General features: G+C 40.5%; 1 protein-coding gene and 1 long non-coding RNA gene across 11 annotated transcripts in view; one reads left to right on the top strand and one right to left on the bottom strand.

Moving 5' to 3' along the window:
* Positions 1-13,047, bottom strand: part of Fhit (fragile histidine triad diadenosine triphosphatase) — a 1,507,501-nt gene that overhangs the window by 269,461 nt on the left and 1,224,993 nt on the right.
* On the top strand, positions 8,544-9,819 carry LOC120097098 (uncharacterized). 2 transcript variants are annotated; one of them, XR_005494336.2, is made up of 3 exons: positions 8,544-8,634; positions 8,752-8,905; positions 9,256-9,640. It is a non-coding gene; the product is annotated as an uncharacterized LOC120097098 (long non-coding RNA). The 2 variants fall into 2 exon arrangements; XR_005494337.2 differs by having other exon boundaries at positions 8,563-8,634; positions 8,785-8,905; positions 9,256-9,819.

Below are 13,047 nucleotides of genomic sequence, written 5' to 3'. Positions count from 1 at the left end.
CCAGCTGGTTGACTAAACGGTACCCATGAACTCAAAATGACAGATGCTTTGATATAAAACACTCAAGGTAAGACAGGAGAATAAAACAATAGTTGGGTTCTTGGGGCTAGGTAGAGGACACAGCAGGTAAGGGTACTTGCTATTTACAAATGAAGACCAGAGTCTTGATTGTCACCACCCCCATTTCAACCAATGCCAAGCATGGCCACATGCACCTGAAATCCCAGAGCTGTAAGAGGAGAAGTGTGGCTGGCATTTGCTACTGTATGGGCTCTTCTTTCTTTCAGCTTTCTCCACCTCTTCCCTACCCTTTCAACCACCTAACACTACATAGGAGAGGGAAAAAAAAACAGAGGAAAGGAAAGATATCTCAGAATTAAGTGAAAGGTTGGAAAGGGGGCAATATTATTTAGAACACTTTTTGCTAGTTAGGGGCATAGAGTTCCTTGGGGCAAGTTTAATTTTTGCTGTCACGATATCTAATTTCTTCACGTTGTTTGCACACCACTACTTAACAAAGTGCAACAATACCAACCAACAACAACCAAAGCCCCCCAGTCCCCAGTCCCTCAGGGCTCTAACAGTTATATACACTCGGAAAAAGACTCCAGAATTCCAAATGTCACGCAATCGCAGAAACTATCTGCATCTGGCAAAACCATGCCCCCTGCCAGAAGCAAATCATAGCCAGCTGCTGTGGACAATCTGAAGCAGCCCCATATCCTACACCTGGGATTAAAATGAAACCATGTTCTTATATTTCTGTGTTTCTTTCAAAGAAACCACAATTCCCAAATTCTCACTACAGGGTTGAGGAAGGAAGATGGCTTGAGGCTCTCTGGCTGCCAGTCTAGCAGTGAACTCCAGGTTCAATGAGAGACACTGTCCCAAAAACATAAGGTGGACAAAGATATAAAAGGATCTGATATCCTCCTCTGGGCACACATGCTTTCATACATATACTCATACCTGCTCATAGGAATAGACACATACATGTCCCACACACATTCACACAAAGGTTTATTCTTGCTCTGTGTATAGTTGGTCTCCTTTAACTAAGGGACTTTCTTTGCCAAAGGGAAAAATGGTGAATTTTGCTTTTTAAACTCTGTTTCTAAGGATGATATAGATACTTCGCTTCTGCAATTAAACACTTCAGTGCTGGGTGTTTATGTCACTGTCCAAGTTCCACTGACAATTCCAGGGCATATACAACACCTTTACCCAGAATGATGATCTCTATTATCTACCTAATCTACCTTGCATTTTTTTCATGCATCATACCATCCCGGACTAAGCAGCACTAACAGGATCAGAAGCCTGGTGAAGGATAAGCCTCTGTAAAAGCAACTGTGTTCACACACAGGGCGCATTGACTTTACACATACCTAAGTCATGGCAGCCTGCCGAGCAGCTGAGCCCAGTAACTGCTAAATCACAGAGCTCACACTGAAAACCCTACGTGACTTTAGTGGGGGTGGGATTCTATTTTTATGTTGAAAAGGTAGCAGGCTTTGCCTCTCACGTGGTTATTTATAACTTTTGTTTATTCCATGGGCAAACTCCCAGTATCCTTTAGTATGTGTCCTGCTTTGCTTTGCCTGCTGCTAGAAAACACATCCGGGTTTTGTTTACTTCTTGTGTTTGCTATCCCACAACTGGGCAGTGTGTTCTGTTTTGCTGTTGTTTTGTGTGTGTGTGTGTGTGTGTGTGTGTGTGTGTGTGTGTGTGTGTGTGTGCTGTTTTGTTTGATACAGTATCTTGCTATGGTGCCTGTAGTGGTTTGAATAGGAATGACTCCCATAGACTATGGTGCTTAAATCCTTAGCCTGTAGGGAGCGGTACCATTAGGAAATGTGGCCTTGTTGGAATAGGTGTGGGCTTGTTGGAGGAAATGTGTTACTTTGAAGGCTGGCTTTGAAGTCTCAGATGGTTAAGCTAGGCCTAATGTGACAGTCTCTTTCTGACTATAGAACCCTGAGCTCCTTTTCCAGCACCAAGTCTGCATCCATATCTCCATGCTTCTCATCATGATAATAGACAAAGCTTCTGAAAATGTAAGCCATCCCCGATGGAATGTTTTCTTTTATATGAGTTGCCATGGTGTCTCTTCACTTAACTAAGACAGTGTTCATCGTGGTCAAACTCACAATCCTTCTGACTCTACCTCCTAAGTGCTAAGCTTCCAGGCATGTGCTACCATGCTCAGTTTAACACACACACACACACACACACACACACACACACACACACACACACAGAGTCATCACTCTTATTTGCTGCCGTGTCTCCAGAACCTGGAACACAGAAGAGTTATGATTATTTGTTGAATAAATGAATGAGTCCTTTACCATTTGTTAGGTACCATTTGTTCCTATGGCTTTCCAGAAATTAGAAGGCAGCACAGATGAATGGTTGAGAGTTAGAGACTAATGATCGGCCACTGAGTTCTAAACCCTACTGGGTTTCATCTTGGGAACACTTTTACTTTCCACGCTTTGTGCCACCACATCCTTCATGAGAGAGGAGGAGAAGGAGTCAATGTGACCAGCATCAAGTGGAACTTCATGTTCCGCACAGGGCAGAGGCAGGCAGGAAGTGTGCAAAAACATGTCTGTACTTATGCTCATACTCTCCCTATTATTTTCATTATTATCAATAACAATTATCTGAAAAACAACTTTAAAGTGTAGACTCTACTTTTATTCTTCGTAATTAACAGTGACATGCAATGCTTTTGCACAATGCTGTAATGTGGTTACCTATTAATATGTGTTAGAGAGTAAAGGGAGGCAGAGGAATAAGACAGACAGAGGAGTTATCAGAAGAAATAATTCAGAAATAGTATTAGCATAGAAGAGGAATGACCCTGGAGGATTTGATTGAAGGACATTCAGTATGCATGTGGGTATAATGTAGAGCCGAAGAAGATACTCACCCAGCAGAACTGATGATAAATCCAGTCACCCAAATGGCAAGAAGACAAGCTGTTTGAGGGACCCAGCTACATGGTTTCTGAACATGGGCTCTATGGCATAATTTTTATTATTTTGGGCTCCATCTCCTCCCCTGTTCTAAGAGGACCTGCCACCTCCCAGGGAATTGTGGTTGAAGAAGCCCAGGCTCACACACTTTAGTTCACATACAACTGCAATACTTGTGAGGTGAGTGATTTCATTTAATTTAACCCATCTCACCCTCAATTTCGTTACTTCCAAAATAGAGATACTAACCACCAAAAACACTTTTCTGCCAGCAAGATAAAAAGACATTTCTTGAGAGGTACCGGCTACTACCCAAGTGGCAGAAGGAATTTTCAGAAATAAAACAGTGCTAACAGAAGCAGGATTGAATCAGCCAAGCAAAAGCTTCTTGCGGTATCAAAGTGCTGTTCATTTGGTTTTGTTTTTAAAACTTGTCTTGATTTCCCAGACTAAAGGCCTACATGGCACTGACAACTCTGAAACAACCTCCCAAAAGCACATAAACAATTAACAGCCTCTTTAAATGCAACATATTTAAATATAAAAGAAGCCCTCCTCCAATAAAAAAGAAACTTACGGAAACAAGTTGAGAAGGTTTTCAGAAATTTTGGTTAAGACCTAAACACACACACACACACACACACACACACACACACACACACACACACACACACCATGGAGACCAGAGTGCTCACACAAAAAGAGAATGGAGGGATGTGAGGAGAGAGACAGGCGGTTGTGAAATCCTAGTCTTCATACATCTTATTTCCCAAACAGCCCAGCCACAACCCACTAAGAAATCTAACTCAATCGCATCCGAATTTGTCTCATCACATTCCAAACACCTCATTTTCTGCCTCTCCTTAGAGATACAGACAAGGGAGATCCAAATATAGTTGACTCCAAGGCCTAGCATTTCAAGATGTCAAGTGGAATCACATCTCTCCTGCCTCTGCTGTGCTGGTACGTTGAACAGCAAAGAGGTCCTGACCCTGACAGGTTAACCAGGCAAGATAAGAAAACGTTATCAAGAAGTAGTCAGGACTGTTGAGGCTAGACATGGCTTAAAGGCACTTGGTACTGGAGGAGCTCTTCATTGAAGTGCTTTCCCCAGCCAGTGTGTGTCTGAGTGTACAGACCATTGCAGAAGGACTCAGGAGACTCTGGTCTCATTGCCTGGGAGTGAGACTTGTCCTCAAGATTCCAGTGCAGCTTCTACCAGTAATAAGGATCTAGAGTGCATGTCTAATCCTCTTGTTTAAAGGACAGCAAAACAAAGCCCTAGGTAAGATTAGAGGGTTTTTCTACACCATATGTTTCATCACAGTCTTTGCTTGGCTATTAGAAAACACCCTCCTTGGACTTCGGTCAGCTGTTTCTTCTGTCATTGACTTCTGTCAAGTCACATGTTAGGTCAAGTGGCTCTACTTGCTCAGATGACAATGATTTATGTTCCTCTCCAACACTTGACTTTACTTTTAATGAAACCACTTCAGAAGCACTGATTTAAAATAGTCAGTCTTCTACATGACCATGTATGACCCCAGAGGAATGACCCACCACAGGCCACAGCGACAGCAACAACAATGAAACTGATTCCAGGCCCGTCTGATTTGCTTCCTGTAACTGGAAGAGTAATAAAAATAATTAACATGAATGATAATGATAAATGCATGTGATCCTCACCAATATCGTGGGAGGGTTTAAGAGGTTTATACTTTCAGGCTGCACTCAGTCATTGAGGGAGGACAGGAGAAGAAATAAAGGCAGCAAGTTGGAGTCAGAACCTGAAGAAAAGACCATGGAGGACTGCACATACCTCTGGCTTGCATGCAAGCCAAGAGCATCACCTTCCTCAGTGAGCTCGGCCCTCCTTCACTAATTAGCAACCAAGAAAATTCCCCATAGACAAGCATGCATTCCTGTCTGAGCTAGGCAAGTCCTCAATTGAGGTGTCCTGTCCCCAGGTAATGCTAGCTTGTGTCAAATTGAAACTGAAAGTACCCAGGCCATCTTCTATACCTGAAAGGGATTATTACTCACAATAAAATGGGTATTTCTCCTTGGGTTTAAGGTGAACATTTTATTTCGTACTCTGCCAGTCTCATAAGAGATGCTGTCAACTGTATTAGTTAAAAGTTCTTGTGTATGCATGTGCCTGTGTGTACATGCATATGTGGAAACACATAAGCACTACTATGTGGAGTTCAAAGGATAACTCTGTCATTTTTAGCAAGTAGCCCATATTCCTAGCCACTCACTAGCCTGGAGTTGACCAGCAAGTCTGTATTAGCAACAGTAAATCCTAAAGATGGTCTTGTTTCTGCTACCCAAGCACCACCATATACAGCATTTCTAATCTAACAACTAAGACATTGATTATGATGCTGTTACCTCCCATAATCCTGCTGAGCAATATAAAACAAAGTGAAATATCTCATACCATGTTTAAGTACACTTATAAATATTTATCTTCAGCCCGATATTACAAGAGTGCTTTTAAAATGCCAAATAAAACCAGGGACGATTTTAGGCCATGTTTCTGATAGCTGTAGTCCAACTCAGGTATTAATTGATAAATATGAAAGAGGACAATCATTAGAATATTCAGAAGTGGGTGGTGATAAATCTTGTTCGGTTCTTAGAGAGAAGACAGCCATGGGAGTATGAGTTCAGATTACCATCCTCAAAGAATACAATATTAGTTCATATATGTAATTTATACTTACAGTGTACAAGGCATTACTCTGTGTGTTTTCAAATATGATCTCTGTGAATCCTCATGATTACTATTAATCCAAATTCATAGTTGTAGAAGCAGAGCCCTTTAAACAGGCTAAGTGACTTAGTGTTGTTATATGGCTAATAACTCAAGCTAGACCCCTGCAGCCTACATGGTTTTATAAGCTGTGCCTTTGGTGTTGACCAGGAATATTGATGAAGTCCTGTCATTAATGCTCTGCTGACAGGGCTCCTAATGTACCAACTAGGACTTTCTTTAGAATCGAGCTGCTTTGTTTTTTCTAGAAAAAGAAAATAAAACATGATGTATCTAACTTGTATGTAAATCCATATGTATATGTATGTGTATATATATATATATGCCTATTTATATATATTTGTAAAAACATTTATGGTAGAAATCTTGTAAATTTCATGGTAGTTGTGGGAAAGGAGAAACCATTTGGTAAAATGCCAGCTATGGGAATAAAAGATTTTTAAAAATATATGTATAGATACAAACATTTGTATATGTATTTATATCCGTGTTAGATTCTTTGTATTTTATTTTCATTTTCAGAAAAAATATAACAGCTCAAATATATTTACATATATGTATGAATAAATATGTATGTGAAAATTTTATAGTATATATATATAATATATTATATATATTATATTTGTAATACACACACACACACACACACATTTTTATTTAGGGCCCCCAAACCAGTCATGGACAATTAGCTATATGCATGATTTGTATATTTAAGACATTATTAAAAAGCCTTACTATCAACATTATAGGTTGCAGTAGTTGGATGGGTAGTCAACTAATCCATCTACTGGTTATCTGAGAAAACTGAACTAGCATCTAAGTGGAAGCTTGGAAGCAGTGCTTTGCTGGGGAGGAGACTGGGAAAGGCAGAGACTCAGTACTTTCTGAAATCTTTAAATTGTTCCATTCGGCACCTGTAAATTACTCTCAGGGGAGGTTCTAATCTTCTCAAAAGAACATGTGACATAAAGAAGGTTGAAACTCAGGGAGAGGCCTAGAATTTGTGAGATTGCCTCCACATAGCAGGCAGCTTACACTTGCTGGAGCTTTATTTCCCAAAAAGAGACCAGTCCTTTTATAATTAAGAGGGCGAGGGGTAGTGAGACTTGAACAATTAACTAAATTTTCCTTTCTGCTGCTGGCGAGCAGGACTTAGAAGCCAGGTACATCCAACCCATGGTGTGTGGTGATCTGGGTGCTGATTTTTTTCTGATAATACTTTACTTTCCCACTGAACATGTGACAACTGTTTACTGTGGGTAACTGTTAGGTTCGTTTTAGAAAATCTCAGATACATAGATAGATAACACAATTGACATACAGCTAGAGACACTTTTTATAGGTTAGCATTTTCCCCATTGCATTTTAATCATGTATTTTTCACGTGCTTCTGTTTCTAAGATTTGAGGCACACAGGGTGTTTTGTCGGGAACATTTGTGGTGGAGATCTTATAAATTACACTGTGGTTGGGGGAAAGGAGAAAATATTTTATAAAATACCAGCTATGGGAATAAAAGATTTTTTTCAAATCCTCTGAGATCATTTTATTTTTTATGGATACCAAAATCCTTTGTAAATAGTAAAACTCAGGCAGAATTTCACAGTCTCATAGAGCCTTCTAGGTCAATGAGCCACACTGAAGCCCTGACTAGACTCGTGCCTGGTAGAACTGCTGTGTGCTGCTACAAAGGACAATTGAGGAACCAATGGGTTACTCTACACTCAATTTTACTCGACAAATAAGTCAGTGAACCCAGGTAACAAGAGCAGGAGTTATCAACATGAAAGAAACAAGGGAAGGGGCACTGCCTTCATCCCGCACTGAGAGCAAGAACAACAGGAAGAGTGAGAAGGTTCAGGAAACTCTCAGAAGACATAGCAGCTCCTCTTAGCCCTTCCTGACATATTAAGGTCAGCTGGCAACACAGTTTCATGGAGAAGACTTAACCCTCTGACAGATGGTGAATAGACTGTGTTGACCTTTCTCCCTAATTTAATGAACTTGAATCTTCCTCCATCATTTTTCTTTCTCAAATAAGATAAGATTTTAATACACCACTTATTTTATTTTTTTTGGTTGTCCTAATTTCATAAATGTTGTTGTAATAAAATACTTGACAAAAAACAACTTAGGGAAGAAAGGGTTTGTTTTAGCTCACAATTCGTGGTTATACTCCATTATTCAGGAAAACCAGTGTAGGAACGTGAAACAGCTGGTTACATCGCCTGCTTATTTGTATCAAAGTCCATCTCTACACATACAGCACAATCCCTTGCATAGGGAAGTGTACTGCACACAACAGGCAGAAGTCTTCTCGCAGTCAACGAAATCTGGGCAACCCCTCACAGACATGTCCACAGGCCCACCTGTTCTCAACAATACGCCATCAAGTCTCTTCTCCTAGTAGTTCCAGATTGTGTTAATAATTAAAACTACACATACCAGTTGTGTACCAACAAAACTTTACAAAAGCAAACAGTGCACCAGATTTAGCCCACAGGTGATGATTAGCGTCCCCTGGGTTTAGGGACAGAAATAGTGATCAAGGCTTAAAACATTGTTTCCAACATAGGTTGGATTACTTAAAAGCTGAGCCTGCCATGTGGCTCTGGTTACAAAAGATGCATTAAGGGAGAGACCCATGAGGAAGTGAGAGAAGCAAGGCAGGGTGAGGAAAAGATCTAAGCAAGGATATGTGTTCAGAGGAAGGCTGGCCTCTCAGTGCGAGACCATTGGGCGGGGCTCTCTGAAGTGTGACATCATGGAACTGTCCCCCACCTCTAATTCTGTCTTCGAATGGATCTCTGCATCAGTCATTGACTATAGCTGACTCTGAGATTTTCTGGAGGAGGAAGCTTCCATTCTGCTGGTACACCACTTATTTTACTACATCACATTGCGCTCTCTCTCTGTCACTGTCTCTCTGCCTTTCTCTCTCTCTCTCTCCCTCCCTCCCTCTCTCATTGTCTCTCTCTCTCTCTTGGAGATTGGTGCTACTATTTTGGATCTGCCTGACCAGACAATGAAGGTTCTTGTCCCCAATTGGTTTTTGATCTATCAATAAAGATGACAGTAGCCAATGGATGAGAAGGGAGCAGAACACTGAGAGGACACAGGAGATAAAGCCAACCAATTTTTGGGTAAGAAGCCACTGGCTGTTTCCCCAATTGGGCCTGGGGTAGCAGGGAAAGGTTTAGGAGTGCCCACTCATTGAGTTAGCCAAAGGATTTTAAGATTAATTGAAGTGTGTGTGTGTGTGTGTGTGTGTGTGTGTGTGTGTGTGTGTGTCTGTGTGTGTTTCCTATGTATCCAAAGATTACCTGGGCAGGGGTGGTGGGGTGGTGGGGTACGAGGTGGAAGCACAGCCGCCAAGGAGCTCAAAGCAGGACAGCCAAAAACCCCACAACATCTTTCTCTCTCTCTCTCTCTCTCTCTCTCTCTCTCTCTCTCTCTCTCTCTCTCTCTCTCATTGTTTGACATTGTCTAAAAGAACCAAACCCAGATTGGAGCACTGCATAAACTCCACATTTCAGCTATACCAATGACTGCCACAAATGCAGACAGTTCCCTGAGCGCTAATTCCCCTATTACTCCTTGAGGAAGCTTGACGTCCGGGCAAAGGAAGTTAACTGAAAGACTGGCAAGAGATCCTTCAACTGCTGTGAAAGTAGGTACATACGTGGAGGCCGAGCGAAGCCTGCTGCCACAGGAGCTCAGCTTTCCTGCTCATCACTTCCTCATGGTCCTCCCTGTGAGGATGTGAGAAGCTTCACACAACAGGAGTGAACCCTCAGGTGACTGATACCACCACTGTTGTGATCTTGGATTCTTCACCTTTCAAAACTAGGAGCAATAAACCTGTTATCTATAAACTACCCATTTTTTTTCTTTCTTTTCCTGCCCCCTTTTATTTTATTTTTTACCCATTTTTTTCATTATGCCAGCTGAATGAACAAAGATACTGTTTTCCTGAATTTCTACTATGCACTAAAATTAAATACTATACTATGAACTTGAAATTCTTCCAAGCTTGCAAATAAAAATATTTTCTCTTCAAAACCTTAGTAGTTATATCACCTAAGGATGCCTTTAGACAAATCTGCAGAATTTCAATTGTTTTATATAAGCAAATACATGAGGAAAAAAGATCCCACCAACACAACCACTCAAAACGATAATTCTATGGTTAAACTAATTTGAAATTATTTATTTATGTAAAACGAAGTAAATTTCTTACTGTAACTGAGTGAAAAATCCTCAGAACATTTCACAGGAGTAGAGCTTAGCAGAATACTATTCCTTTATTCCTAAATTCAGATGAATTTATTTTAAAATTCACTCCTCAGGGATTAATATTTTCATACATCAATGAAGTACCACTCTCACTGAGACAAAAGGACTTAACATTTCTCATTTTAAGTTTTCTTCTTGGGTGGTAGACAATCCCTGTCTCTCTACCTGATTCCCCTTGCTTTGCTAACAGAAGGCAAATGGCAAATGGCCTCATGAAAATGGGCCACCTAAACTGTGACAAATTTAATATCCAAATTCTACTGCTGTCCTTGAACTCTGCTCTCTGATTTTGTGCTACAAATAAGTAGGCCATCGGTGGGGACTTGAAAAATCCTTTCATTACACACAGACTCCCACAGTGGCAGTGTCCAGCTAAATTACCCAACCTATAGATAACATGCCAGCACCTGACACCTGGCCCACATTTCTTCAGTTCCAGAGTAAAGAATAAATTGAAAGATCTACACATTATGGCAAAGAGATGCCCTAGATAATGAATTGTTCTTGCGGAGTTTCTGGCCTGATAAATGGCTGAATAATGACATTAAACAACAAGGTATTTAATGTGAAATGGCCCAAATATACGAAATTAACTTTATATGAACTCAAAGACCTTCAGCCCTGGAATGAACATTAATCATTTCCAGAACTCAAGAAAAAGCCTGATGTGGTTAATTTTAAATTATATTTTATGATAGGGAGCAATAAAATCTCACAGGATTCAAGGTATCTATTAGTTTACATTCTTGCCAGGGTCAGCAAAAAAGCCCACTATTGATTTGGGATTAAAACTCAGTTGACCTCACGTCTTTTTGAGAAGGTATTCTATGACTGCTGAGTACCACGGGGCATGCTTCTCTCGGGTGCCAGCATGGTGAGATAGATGGGCTATCCAAACAGAGCTCTTTACATTGCATTAGCTGAGTAAATAGTGCAGGATGGGTCTCTTGTAGAGAGGAGAACAAAGTTGATGCGACATAAATCCTCTTAGAATGTTTAAGTAAACACTAAATAAGTTCCCTCAATATCGAAGTTGCAAAGGAAAGTTAAAAAGAAAACACAAATGAATATTTTGACTTATACTTTGTAGCTTTTGGGACCAAAAAAAGGGCCATCTGTATATATTTGAGACTGACATGTTGAGTGGAAGTACAGAAAAAAAATATTTTGTTGTTCCCTGGCCATATATAGAGGAAATAAAATCAAGGCTTGTGCACTTTGGTAGGCAGAGACTGAGGAAAGCCCAAATTAGCCAAAACAAAGAACATGCCAATAGCTTACATACCATTGGCATTGTTTCAGAGTGAATACTTGGTCTTACTCCCTGCTTCTGGCATGCTGGGTTTTACCTCAAGAGTAGACAAGATCTTAAAGCGTGGGGAGATGCTATGGTGAGTGCCTATGGGTGATCACAGATACAACATTCAGGCTAGTGACATGGCTCAGTAGGTGACGCCTTTGAAAGCCAGAAACTTGAATAATGCTAGCCCTGTAACCCTTGTAAAGGTAAAAGAAGAGAACCAACTCTATAAAGATGTCCTGTGGCTTTCACCTGTATACCATGGCATGTGTGTGTACCCCTACATACATATCACATATACATGCCAATAATACATTTTTTAAAAATTAAAAATCATATAAATTACTATTCCAAATGGTTTCATGGCTGTTTGGTACCGCTACATACAGAAGGCAAAGAGCCATACTTGGACATCGGCCATGGCCCCTGATCTCATGACTGATTTTAACAAGCTTCAATGGCTTTTTTCTAGCATCAATGGATGTTTCTAGCATTATTATCAAATACAGAGTTTCCTGTTAGTAAGTTTTAGTCTATAAGAAATAAAACTAATGGGGTTGGGGATTTGGCTCAGAGGTAGAGCGCTTGCCTAGCAACCGCAAGGCCCTGGGTTCGGTCCCCAGCTCCGAAAAAAAAAAAAAAAAGAAATAAGACTAATAATATATGAAGTAATTGACCTATTTTCTATTCACAGAAAGAAGCCTCCATTTACTGTTTCTTATAAACACACCCCAGAAAAGATCAACAACACAGGGACAGGCCATCTGGGGTTTATAAGTTCTCCCTCATTAATGATAAATATCTTCCTTGAGAGGTAGTCTCAGAATGCTGCCAACCTCATCACTGATGATTGAGGGGGGAACCAAAGAAGAATCATTTGGACCAGCAGATCCCTCTCTCCCCCAAAAGATAAAGATTTGGCTGCATGACCCCAGGAGCCAAAGAAGATTGATGTACTATCATAACAATGGTCTCCTGACAAGGAAGGATGCTGGGTAGATTGATGTCAACAGGGCCACCACATACTGAGATAGATCGTCAAAGACTCAGTTTATGTATTGTGCTCAACAGAATCTGTTTCATATGAAAATTTTACAAAGACTACTTGACTTTTTAGTCTAAAGAGTTCTTTATCACTTACCAAGTAGGATGTTCTTTTTAATTAGTCATTATAATTAAGGTTGGTATGTATCTGTGTGGTACTGGGAATTAAGCTCAGAGCCTTGAGAATGCTAAGCAAGCACCCTACCAGTTAAGCACATACTCAGCCCACACAACAAGACCACATGCATATTAATAGCTGTGCGGACTACAAAATGTTGATTTTCCAGTTGTAACTGCAAAAATACCAGGCATTCTTTCGGTTCCTTCTTCCTTACTGTGGTTGCCTTTTAGACTGGGCTCTCTCCCATAGCAGATCCCAAGATGCAAATGTGAGTTCAAATAGATCATCTGAGAAATGGCTCCAGGAAGTATTAGGAGGGCAAGAAAAATAATCCAGGAGAGAAAAGAAAGCTACCATGAGGTGACTTTGTGTTAAGGTTACTTTTCCTAGTAACTGAGCATCCCACTGAGGGCCTCTCCAAGACTGCGTAGACCGCATTACAGATTTTCCTCACTTAGAGGAAGAGCGTGTGGGAACTTTATCTCCAAATCTCACAAGCCCTTGGCAGCTTCTAGAGTATAGCA

The sequence above is a fragment of the Rattus norvegicus genome, chromosome 15 (genome assembly GCF_036323735.1).
Source record: "Rattus norvegicus strain BN/NHsdMcwi chromosome 15, GRCr8, whole genome shotgun sequence".
Taxonomy (NCBI): Eukaryota; Metazoa; Chordata; class Mammalia; order Rodentia; family Muridae; genus Rattus; species Rattus norvegicus.
This window is presented reverse-complemented; position numbering and strand designations above follow the sequence as displayed.